This window comes from Protomyctophum parallelum, assembly GCF_964188405.1.
Source record: "Protomyctophum parallelum genome assembly, chromosome: 13".
Taxonomy (NCBI): domain Eukaryota; kingdom Metazoa; phylum Chordata; class Actinopteri; order Myctophiformes; family Myctophidae; genus Protomyctophum; species Protomyctophum parallelum.
The window spans coordinates 48,160,803-48,181,722 of record NC_139708.1 but is presented as its reverse complement, the minus strand read 5'-3'; the positions used below and the strand labels follow the sequence as shown (position 1 = coordinate 48,181,722).

The 20,920-nt window shown below is 38.9% G+C and overlaps 1 protein-coding gene across 1 annotated transcript in view; it reads left to right on the top strand.

Moving 5' to 3' along the window:
• The window catches only part of LOC310868729 (protein NLRC3-like), a gene marked incomplete at both ends in the record, with an annotated part of 171,643 nt that overhangs the window by 94,825 nt on the left and 55,898 nt on the right, over positions 1–20,920 (top strand). The gene's annotated exons all lie outside the window — the stretch shown is intronic.

Sequence of the window (20,920 nt, the reverse complement as noted above, 5' to 3'; positions counted from 1 at the left end):
GCAGATACAGTATATTTATTTGAGTGCTATAGATTTGCTCGCAGTTGTCCAGCAGATGGTGCTGTTTGTTTTGTCCAATTAGTATACCGTATCCATTCCATTCAAGTGGAGAACTGGAGATATTACTAAACAAAAATACTTCAATTTCAAATATTAAACTACGTGGATTACAATATCGGTTTAGTATCACAGAATGCCATTAAAGACATGGTTGTCCTTGTCTGGCAATTTTTGGATTTCCCATGTTCTTATTTTGATAATACAGAAACTATAGTAAAACTATTACACATTTCTCACATTTCTCAAATCCAAAAACAGTGGAATAAGCAAAATTACATCATGATTATTATAGAATCTAAGACAGTGATTCACATAATCAGGTATTATTACTTAGGCAACAATTCAAATATAGGCCTATACAGCATACAATAAAGAAATTATAAAAAAAATGGCTGATGGGATATCATTAATTCCCTCTGGGGACATTGTATTTAAAGTGTAAATCCAAAAGGATTCACTAGGATCTATTTAGATCCCCTCCTCGCCTGGGGCATTTTACATGTTCACATGACTGACATCTTGAGTTTGACCAGATGGAGAGCCAATTGGCTCGAAACGTCGTCAATACATTTATCTTTCGGAGCATAATGTGCGGGTTCCCTTCTCTTTTCTTATTTTGATCATAACACAAAATTACTGAATATATAATTGCCAAGCCGTGTATATCCACGGAGATGTTTCAGCTCCAGGTTGTCTTCCGAATAATAATTATGTATGACACATATTTACTATGACACTGGCATATTAGGAGTCCAACTATTGTTCTCAAATGTTTTATTTGCAAGGACCCCGTGACCCCCTTAATGGCCGGCTTGTATGGAAGTGGAACCAAAATGTGCGGGTCCATTTGTTTCCATTTGAACACTCAGACCTGGTATAGTTTTTGATTGATTGATTGATTTATTAACAGTTTGCAGAATTACAGTACATTTCAAGCACAAACTCAATACCTGTGAGTGGAGGAGCATTACACTTGTTTACAAGAGGGTCCACCATGTTCAATTCATCAAAACATTTAGAGACGTACAAATAGACACTTCCATATAGTCAAAGAACAGAACAGGAATTCATCACAAAGGAAGCAAAAATGGAAAAGAAACATATAGCCTACAGTGAGGGGAAGAGGGCGTGCGGTGGGGGGATTCAGATTTTACGGGGGCCAGTTTCAAATTGCAGCCTTTGAGAGCGGTTTTGAAGGAGTCAAGGGATTCACATGTCTTAATGACTGTTGGTAGGGCGTTCCACATTTTGGTGGCATAGGAATATAGCCCATCGTTTTTAGAATTTTTTCTTTTTTTTTTATCCTCGTTTTTCATAATGTTTGAGGATTTGAAAAAAAAATTCAAAAATTCAAAAAACATGGGTTATAGCCCATCGTTTTTTTTGAATTTTAGATTTTTTTTTTTTCCTGGTTTTTCATCATTTTTGACCATGGGCTATAGCCCCATACCGTACGGCATACTATAGAATGCCGTTTTTCATCATTTTTGAGGATTAAAAAATAAATAAAAAACTATGGGTTATAGCCCATCGTTTTTTGAATTTTTTAATTTTTTTTATCCTGGTTTTTCATCATTTTTGACCATGGGCTATAGCCCCATACCGTACGGCATACTATAGAATGCCGTTTTTCATCATTTTTGAGGATTTGATTTGATTTATTTATTTATTTTTTTTATCCTCGTTTTTCATCATTTTTGACCATCCCACTGAGCAATAGCCGGCTATTAGACGTGGGTCTAAAAATGGGATAAAAAACGTCGAAAAATAGACGTCGAAAAAACGTCTAAAAATAGACGTATAAAACACGTTTTTTTATTTTTTTTTCATCCTTTTTCATCATTTTGGACCATGGGCTATAGCCCATATCGTACGGCATACTATAGCACGCCGTTTTTCATCATTTTTGAGGATTTGAACAAATAAATTGGTAGGTTTAAGTATGTAGGACTAGTAGCATGCCAAAGTTTGTGCAATTGCCATAGAGAATGCATTGGGCGTTTAAGTTAAATAACTCAGAGACTACAAAACATTTCAAAGTAAAACGTTCCAGCATGTGTCTCCACAGTAAGTTGAATAATAAAAAGTGTGAATGGAGTTTCTAGGTGAAAGTGATTTTTTGAGGTGCCAAAATCTGCCATTGAACCCCATGTTAAAAGTCTCAAATTTGAAAGCACTATATTTCTAAAACTTCGACACCTTTCAAAGATTCCTTTTCAGGCAAACATGTCCACCGTAAGATGAACCTAAGTAGGCTAGAATGGGGTTGGTAGGTTTAAGTATGTAGGACTAGTAGCATGCCAAAGTTTGTGCTATTGCCATAGAGAATGCATTGGGCGTTTAAGTTAAATAACTCAGAAACTACAAAACATTTCAAAGTAAAACGTTCCAGCAAGTGTCTCCACAGTAAGTTGAATAATAAAAAGTGTGAATGGAGTTTCTAGGTGAAAGTGATTTTTTGAGGTGCCAAAATCTGCCATTGAGCCCCATGTTAAAAGTCTCAAATTTGAAAGCACTATATTTCTAAAACTATGACACCTTTCAAAGATTCCTTTTCAGGCAAACATGTCCACCGTAAGATGAACCTAAGTAGGCTAGAATGGGGTTGGTAGGTTTAAGTATGTAGGACTAGTAGCATGCCAAAGTTTGTGCTATTGCCATAGAGAATGCATTGGGCGTTTAAGTTAAACTAGAAAGCAGTTCCTGTAGAAACTGCGTGGGCTCGCGTAAAATGCTTTGTATAAAGTTATTGCCGTGTCAAGTTTGAAACTCGGGGACCGGAGTAATGGTGTTACCTGCATTGGTGGTCTAAATCCATAATCAAAATTTCGGGACTGTAGCATATTGTAAACAAAAGTAGAAAATGCATTAAAGATGAAGTAAAAGTTAAAACAAAGTATGAACATTTGTAAAAACTATAGTTTAAGCAGAATAAAGTATGTGGAAGTTGTAGAAGTGTTTTTAAAAGTTTTTCTTTAAATGTATTTTTTTTTTTTTTTTTTATATAATTTTATGAAAGTATTTTTTTTATAAACGTGTGTGCGTGTGTGTGCGTGCGTGCGTGCGCTTGCGAGAGCTGTGTAAAGGCCAGCCAATAGGATGACAGGGTGTGTGTGTGTGCGTGCGTGCGTGCGTGCGTGCTCTTGCGAGAGCTGTGTAAAGGCCATCAAATTGCACAAATAGCAGACCTACAAGCCCACAAGGTATCGCAGAGCAACTCATTGAGATCTTGTAACTTTAATTTCAGCCCTGTAATTAAGCCCTTATATGTCTCAGCTGTGGAAGTGTAAAAGACAAACACTATGACTGGGAGTGGCGCGCAACTTGAAGGTCTGCTATTTTACAATGGTCCTGAATGGGGGGAAACTATGCCCGAACAAATTGCTCTATCGCAAAAAGTCGAATGCAAATATTTTTTTCGCTGTGAGTGGCCTGAGATATTGAGGTACACCATGTGCGATTGTGGTGTTGGTACGATCGAAAATGTGGTTATAAGAGCGAGTTAAGAATTGTCATCGCGATAATTTCCTCGTAAGAATTTTACAATGGAGGTCAATGAGCAGCTTGACTGTATTTGTGTCACTTAAAAGGCCGTAGTTCACATTTTATATGTCTCTGTGCTTTGGTGGTCACATTGTGTGAAAGAGGACATGTGTGGCTACAAAATGACCAAAGAACATGCGTGTAAAATGAATATTTTGGCCGGGACGACAATTTGTTTGGTAAATGTTCAAGGAAAGATTTTCTGTTCTCCGCACTCTAGTGAAAGAAGCCCCGCACTCTAAGTTGGCACTAATTAGGCGAAACGGCCTGCAATTGAACTGCGATTTCGGAAAAACCGTTTAACGTATTCGAATACGGTTTGAACCACGGAAAAGTCCAGAGTCGTGTGAGCTTTCTAAAGTTTAGATCACGTTTCTACGACAAAGTATGCCAGAGTAATGAGGCTGCAAAAGTGAGGTTGATTTAGAGATAAATCCCATACATTGTCGATGGGAGGAAAAAACTATAAATAAAGTTAAATATTTTAAAAAGTATAAACTTTTTCAAAACAACTTTTTCACCAATGAAAGTTCAAAGATAGATGAACATTATAAAGTTTGAATGAAGTTTCAAAGTGAAAGTATGACGGAGTAATAAGAGCTCAAAAAAGTTAACTGTGAAAAATGGGACCTTTCTTCCATCGACTCTCACTATAAAGAATGAAAAAAAACGTTAAAAGGTTAAAAAGTATAAAAAGTATAAAACTTTGTAAAAATTCAAATGTTAGCATAAATGACTGCAAAGAGCTGAACAGTTTGAAGTTTGAACTAAATTTCTAGCATAAAGTATGTGGAAGTAGTTAGGTGCCAAAAAAAACGGCGGAATAAAGAAGCTGAATAAATATAGACTGGCAATAACTATTGTGTGCTCGCTGTGGCGAGCCCACAATAATAAATATAAACTGAGAGTAACTAGTGTGTGCTCGCTGTGGCGAGCCCACAATAAATATAAACTATTAACTATAAACTAAAATATAAACCATTGTCGCAAATTCGCAATATTGCTTGCTCTGGGTGGAACTTTGTTGGTTGTAAAGTGTCTTGAGACAACTTGTTGTGATTTGACACTATAATAAAATTGAATTGAATTGAATTGAATTGGGCTATAACACATCATTTTTTTCAAATCCTCAAAAATGATGAAAAACGGCGTGCTATAGTATGCCGTACTATATGGGCTATAGCCCATGGTAAAAAATATGAAAAACCAGGTTAAAAAAAAAATCTAAAATTCAAAAAACGATGGGCTATAACACATCGTTTTTTTCATTTTTTTCAAATCCTCAAAAATGATGAAAAACGGCGTGCTATAGTATGCCGTACGATATGGGCTATAGCCCATGGTCCAAAATGATGAAAAACGAGGATACCTTTTTTTTTTTTTTTTTTTTCAAAAAACGATGGGCTATAACCCATCGCTTTTTTCATTTCTTAATTTTTTTCAAATCCTCAAAAATGATGAAAACGACGTGCTATAGTATGCCGTACGGCTATAGCCCATGGTCCAAAATGATGAAAAACGAGGATATTTCTTTTTCCCAAAAATAAAAAAAACGATGGGCTATAACCCATCGTTTTTTTCATTTTTTCATTTTTTTCAAATCCTCAAAAATTATGAAAAACGGCGTGCTATAGTATGCCGTACGATATGGGCTATAGCCCATGGTCCAAAATGATGAAAAACGAGGATATATATATTATTTTTTTCAAAAAACGATGGGCTATAACCCATCGTTTTTTTCATTTTTTTTAAAATCCTCAAAAGTGATGAAAAACGGCGTGCTATATTATGCCGTACGATATGGGCTAAAGCCCATGGTCAAAAATGATGAAAAACGAGGATATTCTTTTTTTCAAAAATTCAAAAAACGATGGGCTATAACCCATCGTTTTTTTCATTTTTTCATTTTTTTCAAATCCTCAAAGCTAAGTGGCCCAGTGGATAAATCACAAGATATCTGTAGAGTTCCTTGTAGAATTGTGCTAGTTCAAACCCAACACACTCAGTAGGAAGGTGCTGGTTTTTGACCTGCCAATCATTCTGATTGACAGATTCCTTGGCCAATCAGATCGGTCCGCCTTCAGCCAATCCTAGGGCTCATTACATTGTCTCCTCCAATCAAACCCGGACCACTTCCTTGTTTACAACTGGATCAAATACTCTGACCTGTTTTAGATTTATAGTGATTCTTCAACTTCATTTTCTTAATTTTCACAGTTTTGGACGTTTTATGAATATAATTGATCATTCTAGATCACTGCTAGATCCGTAACAATCTTCTCTTATGGGGTTCGGGTTAGGGTTAGGGTTAGGGTTAGGGTTAGGTTCAGGTTCCACGGGTTAATAAAGTGTAAATGTGGGGGTCCTTGACAAGAAAAGGTTTAGGAACCACTGTTTTAGAGGGACTATAGAATAGATAGATGTTGATAGTATTAAGTTAGTTACTTTGACAGTGTACAAATGGAACCGGTTTTCAGCAGGTCAAATGAGGTACAGAAAACCATATGACTCCCAGGCTGATCTCACTGGGGGAAAACTGTATGAGTTTATTTGTTTAAGAACTAACAATCAATTGAAATATATATATTCTGGATGTGACACTTACAAGCCGAATTAGCGCAGTTGGTAGAGCATTAGATGGAAGCTCTAAAGGTCCCTGGTTCAATCCAGGCTTTCGGCAGTTGAAATGAGGTACAGAAAATCCTATGACTCTTAGGCTGATCTCACTGGGTGAAAAACTTTATGAGTTGTTTTGTTTAAGAAGTAACAAGTAACAGTCAATGTAAAAAATAAATACTGGATGTGATACTTGCAAGCCGTAATAGCTCAGTTGGGAGAGCGTTAGACTGTACATCTGAAGGTTCCTGGTTCAAACCTGAGATTCGGCAGTTGAAATGAGGTACAGACAACCGTATGACTCTCAAACTGATCTCACTGGGGCATGAACTGTATGAGTTTATGTTTAAGAACTAACAATACATTGAAAAATACATTCTGGATGTGTCACTTACAAGCAAACAAACAAAAAAGCAGTGTAACCAGTGGCTCAGTGTGTTAGAACGCTGCCACATGATCGGGAGATGGTGGGTTCAAACCTGACTCATACTTTTATTTTCAAGACCGATTTCAGAAGAAGAAAACAAACAAAAAAGCAGTGTGAATTGTCTGGAACCAGTGGCTCAGTGTGCAGCCCAGAAATTCACCTTGATTGTGTGCCTCAGTGGCCCAGCGGATAAGTCAAATGATATCCGTAGTATACCTAGTAGAAGTGTGCAGGTTTAAACTGCTAGTATCCAGCAGTTAGCTCAGTCTGATGAGAGGCCGTCCTTGGGAGCCACAGGTCCAGGGTTCAAATCCCACATTAGTCATAACTGTGACACTTTGCACACTGATTTCTAGAAGGACAACTTTAAAGCAGCCCAGAAATTCACCATGATTGTGTGCCTCAGTGGCCCAGCGGATAAGTCAAATGATATCCGTAGTATACCTAGTAGAAGTGTGCCGGTTCAAACCCGACTCTTTTAATTTCAAGAGCGATTTCAGAAGAAGAAAACAAACAAAAAAGCTTTGTAGTAGTATCCAGCAGTTAGCTCAGTCTGATGAGAGGCTGACCTTGGGAGCCACAGGTAAATGGTTCAATTCCCACATTAGTCTTAACTGTGACACTTTGCTTTGCACACTGATTTCTAGAAGGACAACTTTAAAGCAGCCCAGAAATTCACCATGATTGTGTGCCTCAGTAGCCCAGCGGATAAGTCAAATGATATCCGTAGTATACCTAGTAGAAGTGTGCTGGTTCTAACCCAACTCATATCTTTACCTTCAAGACCGATTTCAGAAGAAGAAAACAAACAAAAAAGCTGTGTAGTAGTATCCAGCAGTTAGCTCAGACTGATGAGAGGCTGTCCTTGGGAGCCACAGGTCCAGGGTTCAAATCCCACATTAGTCATAACTGTGACACTTTGCTTTGCACACTGATTTCCAGAAGGACAACTTTAAAGCAGCCCAGAAATTCACCATGATTGTGTGCCTCAGTGGCCCAGGGGATAAGTCAAATGATATCCGTAGTATACCTAGTAGAAGTGTGCCGGTTCGAACCCGACTCATGTCTTTAGTTTCAAGACCGATTTCAGAAGAAGAAAACAAACAAAAAAGCTGTGTAGTAGTATCCAGCTGTTAGCACAGTCTGATGAGAGGCTGTCCTTGGGATCCACAGGTCCAGTGTTCAAATCCCACATTAGTCATAACTGTGACACTTTGCTTTGCACACTGATTTCCAGAAGGACAACTTTAAAGCAGCCCAGAAATTCACCATGATTGTGTGCCTCAGTGGCCCAGGGGATAAGTCAAATGATATCCGTAGTATACCTAGTAGAAGTGTGCCGGTTCGAACCCGACTCATGTCTTTAGTTTCAAGACCGATTTCAGAAGAAGAAAACAAACAAAAAAGCTGTGTAGTAGTATCCAGCTGTTAGCACAGTCTGATGAGAGGCTGTCCTTGGGATCCACAGGTCCAGTGTTCAAATCCCACATTAGTCATAACTGTGACACTTTGCTTTGCACACTGATTTCCAGAAGGACAACTTTAAAGCCGCCCAGAAATTCACCATGATTGTGTGCCTCAGTGGCCCAGGGGATAAGTCAAATGATATCCGTAGTATACCTAGTAGAAGTGTGCCGGTTCAAACCAGACATACTCCTAGTAGCCGGTGATGGTTCAAATCACTGACACCTAGAGTAGGAGTGGCCCAGTGGATAAATCAGATGATATCCATAGAATACCTAGTACAAGGCGTGGGGTTCAGGTAGGAGGAGAGTATACTGGGCAGGTAGGAGGAGATTAGTGGGGTCAGGTAGTAGGAGAGTAAGGTGGTCAGGTAGGAGAGTAGGCGGAGTTCAGTCAGGGGGAGTGTAGGGGGGAAGGTCATTGGGTGTCAGAGTGGTGGGGTCAGGTATGTAGGTGGGGGGTCAGGTAGGAGGAGAGTAGGGGTCAGGTAGGAGGACAGTAGGCTGAGTTCAGTCAGTAGGAAAGGGGAGGGGCCAGGCAGGGGTAGAGTAGGAAGGGGAGGGGCCAGGCAGGGGGAGAGTAGGAAGGGGAGGGGCCAAGCAGGGGTACAGTAGGAAGGGGAGGGGCCAAGCAGGGGGATAGTAGGAAGGGGAGGGGCCAGGCAGGGGGAGAGTAGGATAGGCAGTGGGAGAGTAGGATGGGGAGGGGCCAGGGAGAGAATACGAAGGGGAGGGGCCAGACAGGGAGAGAGTAGGAAGGGGAGGGGCCAGACAGGGAGAGAGTAGGAAGGGTAGGGGCCAGGCAGGGAGAGAGTAGGAAGGGTAGGGGCCAGGCAGGGAGAGAGTAGGATGGGCAGGGGGAGAGTAGGAAGGGGAGGGGACAGGCAGGGAGAGAGTAGGAAGGGGAGGGGCCAGGCAGGGAGAGAGTGGGGAGGGGCCAGGCAGGGGGAGAGTAGGAAGGGGAGGGGCCAGGCAAATTAAATTTGGACCGTATCGTACGGCATACTATAGCACGCAGTTTTTCATCATTTTTGAGGATTTGAAAAAAAATATTAAATTTAAAAAACGATGGGTTATAGCCCATCGTTTTTTGAATTTTGAATTTTTTTTTATCCTTGTTTTTCTTCATTTTGGACCATGGGTTATAGCCCATATCGTACGGCATACTATAGCAGCCGTTTTTCTACATTTTTGAGGATTTGAAAAAAATAATTAAATTTAAATTTCTAAAACTATGAAACATTTCAAAGATTCCTTTTCAGGCAAACATGTCCACCGTAAGATGAACCTAAGTAGGCTAGAATGGGGTTGCTAGGTGTAAGTATGTAGGACTAGTAGGATGCCAAATTTTGTGCTATTGCCATAGAGAATGCATTGGGCGTTTAAGTTAAATAACTCATAAACTACAAAACCTAAAAATAAAAAAAAGTTCCAGCATGTGTCTCCACAGTAAGCTGAATAATAATAAGTGTGAATGGAGTTTCTAGGTGAAAGTGACTTTTGACGTGCCTATAGAGCTGCCATTGAGCCCCATGTTAAATGTCTCAAATTTGAAAGCACTATATTTCTAAAACTATGAAACATTTCAAAGATTCCTTTTCAGGCAAACATGTCCACCATAAGATGAACCTAAGTAGGCTAGAATGGGGTTGCTAGGTGTAAGTATGTAGGACTAGTAGCATGCCAAATTTTGTGCTATTGCCATAGAGAATGCATTGGGCGTTTAAGTTAAATAACTCATAAACTACAAAACCTAAAAATAAAAAAAAGTTCCAGCATGTGTCTCCACAGTAAGCTGAATAATAAAAAGTGTGAATGGAGTTTCAAGGTGAAAGTGACTTTTGACGTGCCTATAGAGCTGCCATTGAGCCCCATGTTAAATGTCTCAAATTTGAAAGCACTATATTTCTAAAACTATGAAACATTTCAAAGATTCCTTTTCAGGCAAACATGTCCACCGTAAGATGAACCTAAGTAGGCTAGAATGGGGTTGCTAGGTGTAAGTATGTAGGACTAGTAGGATGCCAAATTTTGTGCTATTGCCATAGAGAATGCATTGGGCGTTTAAGTTAAATAACTCATAAACTACAAAACCTAAAAATAAAAAAAAGTTCCAGCATGTGTCTCCACAGTAAGCTGAATAATAATAAGTGTGAATGGAGTTTCTAGGTGAAAGTGACTTTTGACGTGCCTATAGAGCTGCCATTGAGCCCCATGTTAAATGTCTCAAATTTGAAAGCACTATATTTCTAAAACTATGAAACATTTCAAAGATTCCTTTTCAGGCAAACATGTCCACCGTAAGATGAACCTAAGTAGGCTAGAATGGGGTTGCTAGGTGTAAGTATGTAGGACTAGTAGCATGCCAAATTTTGTGCTATTGCCATAGAGAATGCATTGGGCGTTTAAGTTAAATAACTCATAAACTACAAAACATAAAAATAAAAAAAAGTTCCAGCATGTGTCTCCACAGTAAGCTGAAAAATAAAAAGTGTGAATGGAGTTTCTAGGTGAAAGTGACTTTTGACGTGCCTATAGAGCTGCCATTGAGCCCCATGTTAAATGTCTCAAATTTGAAAGCACTATATTTCTAAAACTATGAAACATTTCAAAGATTCCTTTTCAGGCAAACATGTCCACCGTAAGATGAACCTAAGTAGGCTAGAATGGGGTTGCTAGGTGTAAGTATGTAGGACTAGTTGCATGCCACATTTTGTGCTATTGCCATAGAGAATGCATTGGGCGTTTAAGTTAAATAACTCATAAACTACAAAACATAAAAATAAAAAAAAGTTCCAGCATGTGTCTCCACAGTAAGCTGAATAATAATAAGTGTGAATGGAGTTTCTAGGTGAAAGTGACTTTTGACGTGCCTATAGAGCTGCCATTGAGCCCCATGTTAAATGTCTCAAATTTGAAAGCACTATATTTCTAAAACTATGAAACATTTAAAAGATTCCTTTTCAGGCAAACATGTCCACCATAAGATGAACCTAAGTAGGCTAGAATGGGGTTGCTAGGTGTAAGTATGTAGGACTAGTAGCATGCCAAATGTTGTGCTATTGCCATAGAGAATGCATTGGGCGTTTAAGTTAAATAACTCATAAACTACAAAACATAAAAATAAAAAAAAGTTCCAGCATGTGTCTCCACAGTAAGCTGAATAATAAAAAGTGTGAATGGAGTTTCTAGGTGAAAGTGACTTTTGACGTGCCTATAGAGCTGCCATTGAGCCCCATGTTAAATGTCTCAAATTTGAAAACACTATATTTCTAAAACTATGAAACATTTCAAAGATTCCTTTTCAGGCAAACATGTCCACCATAAGATGAACCTAAGTAGGCTAGAATGGGGTTGCTAGGTGTAAGTATGTAGGACTAGTAGCATGCCACATTTTGTGCTATTGCCATAGAGAATGCATTGGGCGTTTAAGTTAAATAACTCATAAACTACAAAACATAAAAATAAAAAAAAGTTCCAGCATGTGTCTCCACAGTAAGCTGAATAATAAAAAGTGTGAATGGAGTTTCTAGGTGAAAGTGACTTTTGACGTGCCTATAGAGCTGCCATTGAGCCCCATGTTAAATGTCTCAAATTTGAAAGCACTATATTTCTAAAACTATGAAACATTTCAAAGATTCCTTTTCAGGCAAACATGTCCACCGTAAGATGAACCTAAGTAGGCTAGAATGGGGTTGCTAGGTGTAAGTATGTAGGACTAGTAGCATGCCACATTTTGTGCTATTGCCATAGAGAATGCATTGGGCGTTTAAGTTAAATAACTCATAAACTACAAAACATAAAAATAAAAAAAAGTTCCAGCATGTGTCTCCACAGTAAGCTGAATAATAAAAAGTGTGAATGGAGTTTCTAGGTGAAAGTGACTTTTGACATGCCTATAGAGCTGCCATTGAGCCCCATGTTAAATGTCTCAAATTTGAAAGCACTATATTTCTAAAACTATGAAACATTTCAAAGATTCCTTTTCAGGCAAACATGTCCACCGTAAGATGAACCTAAGTAGGCTAGAATGGGGTTGCTAGGTGTAAGTATGTAGGACTAGTAGCATGCCAAATTTTGTGCTATTGCCATAGAGAATGCATTGGGCGTTTAAGTTAAATAACTCATAAACTACAAAACATAAAAATAAAAAAAAGTTCCAGCATGTGTCTCCACAGTAAGCTGAATAATAAAAAGTGTGAATGGAGTTTCTAGGTGAAAGTGACTTTTGACGTGCCTATAGAGCTGCCATTGAGCCCCATGTTAAATGTCTCAAATTTGAAAGCACTATATTTCTAAAACTATGAAACATTTCAAAGATTCCTTTTCAGGCAAACATGTCCACCGTAAGATGAACCTAAGTAGGCTAGAATGGGGTTGCTAGGTGTAAGTATGTAGGACTAGTAGCATGCCAAATTTTGTGCTATTGCCATAGAGAATGCATTGGGCGTTTAAGTTAAATAACTCATAAACTACAAAACATAAAAATAAAAAAAAGTTCCAGCATGTGTCTCCACAGTAAGCTGAATAATAAAAAGTGTGAATGGAGTTTCTAGGTGAAAGTGACTTTTGACGTGCCTATAGAGCTGCCATTGAGCCCCATGTTAAATGTCTCAAATTTGAAAGCACTATATTTCTAAAACTATGAAACATTTCAAAGATTCCTTTTCAGGCAAACATGTCCACCGTAAGATGAACCTAAGTAGGCTAGAATGGGGTTGCTAGGTGTAAGTATGTAGGACTAGTAGCATGCCACATTTTGTGCTATTGCCATAGAGAATGCATTGGGCGTTTAAGTTAAATAACTCATAAACTACAAAACATAAAAATAAAAAAAAGTTCCAGCATGTGTCTCCACAGTAAGCTGAATAATAAAAAGTGTGAATGGAGTTTCTAGGTGAAAGTGACTTTTGACGTGCCTATAGAGCTGCCATTGAGCCCCATGTTAAATGTCTCAAATTTGAAAGCACTATATTTCTAAAACTATGAAACATTTCAAAGATTCCTTTTCAGGCAAACATGTCCACCATAAGATGAACCTAAGTAGGCTAGAATGGGGTTGCTAGGTGTAAGTATGTAGGACTAGTAGCATGCCACATTTTGTGCTATTGCCATAGAGAATGCATTGGGCGTTTAAGTTAAATAACTCATAAACTACAAAACATAAAAATAAAAAAAAGTTCCAGTGTGTGTCTCCACAGTAAGCTGAATAATAAAAAGTGTGAATGGAGTTTCTAGGTGAAAGTGACTTTTGACGTGCCTATAGAGCTGCCATTGAGCCCCATGTTAAATGTCTCAAATTTGAAAGCACTATATTTCTAAAACTATGAAACATTTCAAAGATTCCTTTTCAGGCAAACATGTCCACCGTAAGATGAACCTAAGTAGGCTAGAATGGGGTTGCTAGGTGTAAGTATGTAGGACTAGTAGCATGCCACATTTTGTGCTATTGCCATAGAGAATGCATTGGGCGTTTAAGTTAAATAACTCATAAACTACAAAACATAAAAATAAAAAAAAGTTCCAGCATGTGTCTCCACAGTAAGCTGAATAATAAAAAGTGTGAATGGAGTTTCTAGGTGAAAGTGACTTTTGACGTGCCTATAGAGCTGCCATTGAGCCCCATGTTAAATGTCTCAAATTTGAAAGCACTATATTTCTAAAACTATGAAACATTTCAAAGATTCCTTTTCAGGCAAACATGTCCACCGTAAGATGAACCTAAGTAGGCTAGAATGGGGTTGCTAGGTGTAAGTATGTAGGACTAGTAGCATGCCAAATTTTGTGCTATTGCCATAGAGAATGCATTGGGCGTTTAAGTTAAATAACTCATAAACTACAAAACCTAAAAATAAAAAAAAGTTCCAGCATGTGTCTCCACAGTAAGCTGAATAATAATAAGTGTGAATGGAGTTTCTAGGTGAAAGTGACTTTTTTTTTTTTTTTTTTAAGATATTTTTTTGCGGCTTACGCCTTTTATTGATTTTTGAAGGGACAGACAGTAGGCTGACAGGAAACGGGAGAGAGATGGGGGGATGACATGCAGTAAAGGCCGTGTCGGGTCCGGGAGTCGAACCCGCGGCACACTGCGACTGGATTACCAGTCGGGTGCCCAGACCGTTACGCTACGGCCTGGGCCTGAAAGTGACTTTTGACGTGCCTATAGAGCTGCCATTGAGCCCCATGTTAAATGTCTCAAATTTGAAAGCACTATATTTCTAAAACTATGAAACATTTCAAAGATTCCTTTTCAGGCAAACATGTCCACCGTAAGATGAACCTAAGTAGGCTAGAATGGGGTTGCTAGGTGTAAGTATGTAGGACTAGTAGCATGCCAAATTTTGTGCTATTGCCATAGAGAATGCATTGGGCGTTTAAGTTAAATAACTCATAAACTACAAAACATAAAAATAAAAAAAAGTTCCAGCATGTGTCTCCACAGTAAGCTGAATAATAAAAAGTGTGAATGGAGTTTCTAGGTGAAAGTGACTTTTGACGTGCCTATAGAGCTGCCATTGAGCCCCATGTTAAATGTCTCAAATTTGAAAGCACTATATTTCTAAAACTATGAAACATTTCAAAGATTCCTTTTCAGGCAAACATGTCCACCGTAAGATGAACCTAAGTAGGCTAGAATGGGGTTGCTAGGTGTAAGTATGTAGGACTAGTAGCATGCCACATTTTGTGCTATTGCCATAGAGAATGCATTGGGCGTTTAAGTTAAATAACTCATAAACTACAAAACATAAAAATAAAAAAAAGTTCCAGCATGTGTCTCCACAGTAAGCTGAATAATAAAAAGTGTGAATGGAGTTTCTAGGTGAAAGTGACTTTTGACGTGCCTATAGAGCTGCCATTGAGCCCCATGTTAAATGTCTCAAATTTGAAAGCACTATATTTCTAAAACTATGAAACATTTCAAAGATTCCTTTTCAGGCAAACATGTCCACCATAAGATGAACCTAAGTAGGCTAGAATGGGGTTGCTAGGTGTAAGTATGTAGGACTAGTAGCATGCCAAATTTTGTGCTATTGCCATAGAGAATGCATTGGGCGTTTAAGTTAAATAACTCATAAACTACAAAACATAAAAATAAAAAAAAGTTCCAGCATGTGTCTCCACAGTAAGCTGAATAATAAAAAGTGTGAATGGAGTTTCTAGGTGAAAGTGACTTTTGACGTGCCTATAGAGCTGCCATTGAGCCCCATGTTAAATGTCTCAAATTTGAAAGCACTATATTTCTAAAACTATGAAACATTTCAAAGATTCCTTTTCAGGCAAACATGTCCACCATAAGATGAACCTAAGTAGGCTAGAATGGGGTTGCTAGGTGTAAGTATGTAGGACTAGTAGCATGCCACATTTTGTGCTATTGCCATAGAGAATGCATTGGGCGTTTAAGTTAAATAACTCATAAACTACAAAACCTAAAAATAAAAAAAAGTTCCAGTGTGTGTCTCCACAGTAAGCTGAATAATAAAAAGTGTGAATGGAGTTTCTAGGTGAAAGTGACTTTTGACGTGCCTATAGAGCTGCCATTGAGCCCCATGTTAAATGTCTCAAATTTGAAAGCACTATATTTCTAAAACTATGAAACATTTCAAAGATTCCTTTTCAGGCAAACATGTCCACCGTAAGATGAACCTAAGTAGGCTAGAATGGGGTTGCTAGGTGTAAGTATGTAGGACTAGTAGCATGCCACATTTTGTGCTATTGCCATAGAGAATGCATTGGGCGTTTAAGTTAAATAACTCATAAACTACAAAACATAAAAATAAAAAAAAGTTCCAGTGTGTGTCTCCACAGTAAGCTGAATAATAAAAAGTGTGAATGGAGTTTCTAGGTGAAAGTGACTTTTGACGTGCCTATAGAGCTGCCATTGAGCCCCATGTTAAATGTCTCAAATTTGAAAGCACTATATTTCTAAAACTATGAAACATTTCAAAGATTCCTTTTCAGGCAAACATGTCCACCGTAAGATGAACCTAAGTAGGCTAGAATGGGGTTGCTAGGTGTAAGTATGTAGGACTAGTAGCATGCCACATTTTGTGCTATTGCCATAGAGAATGCATTGGGCGTTTAAGTTAAATAACTCATAAACTACAAAACATAAAAATAAAAAAAAGTTCCAGCATGTGTCTCCACAGTAAGCTGAATAATAAAAAGTGTGAATGGAGTTTCTAGGTGAAAGTGACTTTTGACGTGCCTATAGAGCTGCCATTGAGCCCCATGTTAAATGTCTCAAATTTGAAAGCACTATATTTCTAAAACTATGAAACATTTCAAAGATTCCTTTTCAGGCAAACATGTCCACCGTAAGATGAACCTAAGTAGGCTAGAATGGGGTTGCTAGGTGTAAGTATGTAGGACTAGTAGCATGCCAAATTTTGTGCTATTGCCATAGAGAATGCATTGGGCGTTTAAGTTAAATAACTCATAAACTACAAAACCTAAAAATAAAAAAAAGTTCCAGCATGTGTCTCCACAGTAAGCTGAATAATAATAAGTGTGAATGGAGTTTCTAGGTGAAAGTGACTTTTTTTTTTTTTTTTTTAAGATATTTTTTTGCGGCTTACGCCTTTTATTGATTTTTGAAGGGACAGACAGTAGGCTGACAGGAAACGGGAGAGAGATGGGGGGATGACATGCAGTAAAGGCCGTGTCGGGTCCGGGAGTCGAACCCGCGGCACACTGCGACTGGATTACCAGTCGGGTGCCCAGACCGTTACGCTACGGCCTGGGCCTGAAAGTGACTTTTGACGTGCCTATAGAGCTGCCATTGAGCCCCATGTTAAATGTCTCAAATTTGAAAGCACTATATTTCTAAAACTATGAAACATTTCAAAGATTCCTTTTCAGGCAAACATGTCCACCGTAAGATGAACCTAAGTAGGCTAGAATGGGGTTGCTAGGTGTAAGTATGTAGGACTAGTAGCATGCCAAATTTTGTGCTATTGCCATAGAGAATGCATTGGGCGTTTAAGTTAAATAACTCATAAACTACAAAACCTAAAAATAAAAAAAGTTCCAGCATGTGTCTCCACAGTAAGCTGAATAATAATAAGTGTGAATGGAGTTTCTAGGTGAAAGTGACTTTTGACGTGCCTATAGAGCTGCCATTGAGCCCCATGTTAAATGTCTCAAATTTGAAAGCACTATATTTCTAAAACTATGAAACATTTCAAAGATTCCTTTTCAGGCAAACATGTCCACCGTAAGATGAACCTAAGTAGGCTAGAATGGGGTTGCTAGGTGTAAGTATGTAGGACTAGTAGCATGCCAAATTTTGTGCTATTGCCATAGAGAATGCATTGGGCGTTTAAGTTAAATAACTCATAAACTACAAAACATAAAAATAAAAAAAAGTTCCAGCATGTGTCTCCACAGTAAGCTGAATAATAAAAAGTGTGAATGGAGTTTCTAGGTGAAAGTGACTTTTGACGTGCCTATAGAGCTGCCATTGAGCCCCATGTTAAATGTCTCAAATTTGAAAGCACTATATTTCTAAAACTATGAAACATTTCAAAGATTCCTTTTCAGGCAAACATGTCCACCGTAAGATGAACCTAAGTAGGCTAGAATGGGGTTGCTAGGTGTAAGTATGTATGACTAGTAGCATGCCAACTTTTGTGCTATTGCCATAGAGAATGCATTGGGCGTTTAAGTTAAACTAGGAAGCAGTTCCTGTAGAAACTGCGTGGGCTCGCGTAAAATGCTTTGTATAAAGTTATTGCCGTGTCAAGTTTGAAACTCGGGGACCGGAGTAATGGTGTTACCATTGGTGGTCTAAATCCATAATCAAAATTTCGGGACTGTAGCATATTGTAAACAAAAGTAGAAAATGCATTAAAGCTGAAGTAAAAGTTAAAAAAATATATGAAAATTTGTAAAAACTATAGTTTAAGCAGAATAAAGTATGTGGAAGTTGTAGAAGTGTTTTTAAAAGTTTTTCTTTAAATGTAAAAAAAAAAGAAAAAGAAATAAAAAAAATTGAAGTTTTTTCTTTTTAAGTAAAAAAAAAAAAAAAAAGTTTTTTATTTTTAAGTTTTCATTTTTTTTCATTTTTTTTCATATTTTTTTTTTTTTTGGTAGGTTTAAGTATGTAGGACTAGTAGCATGCCAAACATGTCTCAAATTTGAAAGCACTATATTTCTAAAACTATGACACCTTTCAAAGATTCCTTTTCAGGCAAACATGTCCACCGTAAGATGAACCTAAGTAGGCTAGAATGGGGTTGGTAGGTTTAAGTATGTAGGACTAGTAGCATGCCAAAGTTTGTGCTATTGCCATAGAGAATGCATTGGGCGTTTACGTTAAATAACTCAGAAACTTCAAAACACTATATTTCTAAAACTAATGACACCTTTCAAAGATTCCTTTTCAGGCAAAAATGTCCACCGTAAGATGAACCTATTTTCCATATAGGGTGCAAGCTGTGAATGGTGCCCATGCGTCTATCCAAACACGTCCCTGTTGGTCAGTCTAGTTTAACATTATTAGGCTATATCAATTAAATCATTGAAATGTGGTTCCATCAGATACGACATAGGCTAGAATGGGGTTGGTAGGTTTAAGTATGTAGGACAAGTAGCATGCCAAAGTTTGTGCTATTGCCATAGAGAATGCATTGGGAGTTTAAGTTAAATAACTCAGAAACAACAAAACATTCTCTAGGTGAAAGTGATTTTTTACTCTCCTCCTGCCTGGGGCCCTCTCGCCTACTCTCCTCCTGCCTGGGGCCCCCTCGCCTACTCTCCTCCTGCCTGACCCCCCCTCTCCTACTCTCCTCCTGCTTGGGGCACCCTCGCCTACTCTCCTCCTGCCTGGGGCCCCCTCGCCTACTCTCCTCCTGCCTGACCCCCCCTCGCCTACTCTCCTCCTGCCTGGGGCCACCTCGCCTACTCTCCTCGTGCCTGGGGTCCCCTCACCTACTCTCCTCCTGCTTGACCACCCCTCGCCTACTCTCCTCCTGTCATCCCACTAAGTATTCTATGGATATTATCTGATTTATCCACCGGGCCACTTAACGGCACACAGTCATACCTACTCTAGGTGATGGTGATTTGAACCAGGACCATCCTATGTTGGGTTTGAACCGGCAGACTTCTACTAGGATATGGATATGGACAGTGTCGGTGATCTATGGATATCAATTATCCACTGTCTGTGATTTGAACCGGGTTTGAACCGGCCACTGAGGCACACAATCATGGGGAATTTCTGTGCTGCTTTAAAGTTGTCCTTCTGAAAGTCAGTGTGCAAAGCAAAGTGTCACAGAGCCACATGACTAATGTGGGATTTGAACCCTGGACCTGTGGCACAGCCACTCATCACACTGAGCTAACTGCTGGTTACTACAACACAGCTTTTCTGTGCTACTTGATGTTAGTGTGGAATGCAAAGTGTCACAGTAAAGAATGGGGTGGGATTGTCCACTTTATTGTTTTGTTTGAACTTGAGTGGGGTTTGAACCCACCATCTCTCGATCATGTGGCAGCGTTCTAACACACTGAGCCACTGGCTCCAGACAATTCACACTGCTTTTTTGTTTATTTTATTCTTCTGAAATTGGACTTGAAAGTAAAGACTTGAGTGGGGTTTGAACTCACCATCTCCCAAACATGTAGCAGCGTTCTAACACACTGAGCCACTGGCCCCAGACAATTCACACTGTTTTTTTGTTTGTTTTGTTCTTCTGTGAATCGGTCTTGTTCATCTAGTTTTTCACCCAGTGAGATCAGCCTAAGAGTCATAGGATTTTCTGTACCTCATTTCAACTGCCGAAAGCCTGGATTGAACCTTTAGATATTCAGTCTAATGCTCTACCAACTGCGCTATTTCGGCTTGTAAGTGTTACATCCAGAATATATTTTTCAATGTATTATTATTATTATTATTTTTTTAAGATTTTTTTTTGTGGTTTACGCCTTTTATTGGTTTTTTGAAGGGACAGACAGTAGGCTGACAGGAAACGGGAGAGAGATGGGGGATGACATGCAGTAAAGGCCGTGTCTGGCTCGGGAGTCAAACCCGCGGCACACTGCGACTGGATTACCAGTCGGGTGCCCAGACGGTTACGCCACCGCCTGGGCCGTATTGTTAGTTCTTAAACAAATAATCTCATATAGTTTTCCCCCAGTGAGATCAGCCTGGGAGTCATACGGTTTTCTGTACCTCATTTGACCTGCTGAAAACCGGTTCCATTTGTACACTGTCAAAGTCACTAACTTAATACTATCAACATCTATCTATTCTATAGACCCTCTACAACAGTGGTTCCCAAACCTTGTCTTGTCAAGAACCCCCGAATTTTCACTTTATTAGCCCATGGAACCTAACCCTAACCCGGCTATAATCCATGGTCAAAAACGATGAAAAACGAGGATTTGAAAAAAGACAAAATCACTTCCAGACCATGGGCTATAGTCCATGGTGTCGGAATGATTGTCCTCAAAAATGATGAAAAACGGCATGCTACAGTACCCTAACCCTTGATCGTAGAAGATAGTAATGTAGGACTCTACAGATCGAGTGCCACTGTCTCCCCAGTCAGAGTTCAATGAATGGGAGTTTAAATGAATGTAGAATTATGTGCAGGATGTAATTTGCATACAGACATGTGAGTAGACTTAATTTAACTTTAAACCTTTTTATATACATTTAAATGTAAAAGAAAAATCATCTCTCTCACACTTGTGCCAGTGACCACCCTGTGCCAATGTTGGCACCTGTGCATAAGGTTGCCTACCCCTGCCCTTCCAGCGCCTGGTGAGGGAGATCGCCCAGGACTTCAAGACCGACCTGCGCTTC